This window comes from Aplysia californica, unplaced genomic scaffold, assembly GCF_000002075.1.
Source record: "Aplysia californica isolate F4 #8 unplaced genomic scaffold, AplCal3.0 scaffold00156, whole genome shotgun sequence".
Classification (NCBI taxonomy): Eukaryota; Metazoa; Mollusca; class Gastropoda; order Aplysiida; family Aplysiidae; genus Aplysia; species Aplysia californica.
This window is the reverse complement of record NW_004797426.1, coordinates 783,054-784,462: the sequence shown is the minus strand read 5'-3', so window position 1 is coordinate 784,462 and position 1,409 is coordinate 783,054. Positions and strand designations below refer to the sequence as shown.

The window sequence follows — 1,409 nt, the reverse complement described above, 5'->3', positions numbered from 1 at the left end:
GATGATGATGATGATGATGATGATGATGATGATGATGATGATGATGATGATGAAGATGATCTTCTACCTGCGAGACCCGCTTTAGGAATCCACACATTGTCATCAAAGATCGTGTATAACAAGACAGTTAACTCCTCTCTTTGAGCTAATCAAAGATCGTGTATAACAAGATAATTCACTCCTCTCTTTGAGCCAATCAAATATCGTGTATAACAAGATAGTTCACTCCTCTCTTTGAGCCATTTCAAAATGTCCTAAAATTTCGGTGGCGTACACTTTGAAAAAGCGCGGACATTGCGAACAGAGTTACCCTACTCGTGGGAAAAACAATAAAAGGGAAACTAACAAACAGCTATTCCTATTCTTCTTCTGGAGAAACAAAAGAGAGCTTCAAAACAAAGACTGTAGCGCCATCTGAACCAATGCGCGGACTTCCGCGGACACTTTTTAAGCTGAGTGAACTATCTTGTTATACACGATCTTTGGTGTCGTACAGTTTGACCTGATTTTGTGGGGATTCCATGGGCAACCGAATTTCGTTCGTCCATTCACCGGCGATGCACATCGTCCTATATAAGAGACAGGTCCACGTATCATGATTTTGGCGCGAAATTTTTTTTCACCAATCGAGAGCACATATCATTGGCTTCATTTCTGTATAGGTTTCATTGAATTCCCCGCCTTAAAATTGATATTAAAAGCAAATAACTGTTTCTCTGATCATAGCTGTTTGCTTCCAAATGAGCTCATCTTGAGATGTGCGGAATGGATTTCAATATTGTAACAACTTGAATGACGCAGCAAGAATTACTACGGAACTGACAGTAAAGCCAAGAATTCCTAAATCACGTATCACGTGATACGCTTTTGGGGCTTGATCGTTTCCGGTGTGTTGATCATTCATACATACCTACTTTAATCAGTTTTTTTGCTCCTCCTGAAAAATTCGCTAAAACCTAGATACGTGGAACTGGCTCTTATAGAACGACAGTAGAGTCTAGGTGCAAAGCGAATCTTCTCAGCGTGAGTTCTAAACACAATAGAGACTGAGACTGAGACGCCGCTAGCCACTTCTCAGCTACGTGTGAACAAGACGAGGCTACAGAAGAATAATTTGTAGACGGGTTTTTTTTGTCTTTTTATGTGTGTCAGATATTATCTATCAGGACAGAAGAAAAAGTTAGGCTAGGATGTGTCTTTTTCGCTGACTTTGATATCTATTTTATCGTTAAGTTGTGTAGTGATGGTTCATCGCACACAGTTATGTTTTAAAAGATGCACTTTGGGGTGGTGGGTGGTGGGCTCTCTACCTCTATCTCTCTCTGTCATCTCTCTCTCTCTCTCTCTTTCTTTCTCTATCTATCTATCTATCTATCTATCTATCTATCTATCTATCTATCTATCTATCT

The 1,409-nt window shown here is 39.8% G+C and overlaps 1 protein-coding gene across 1 annotated transcript in view; it reads left to right on the top strand.

Moving 5' to 3' along the window:
* Nucleotides 1-1,409, top strand: part of LOC101849372 (multidrug resistance-associated protein 1) — a gene marked incomplete at both ends in the record, with an annotated part of 28,302 nt that overhangs the window by 2,541 nt on the left and 24,352 nt on the right.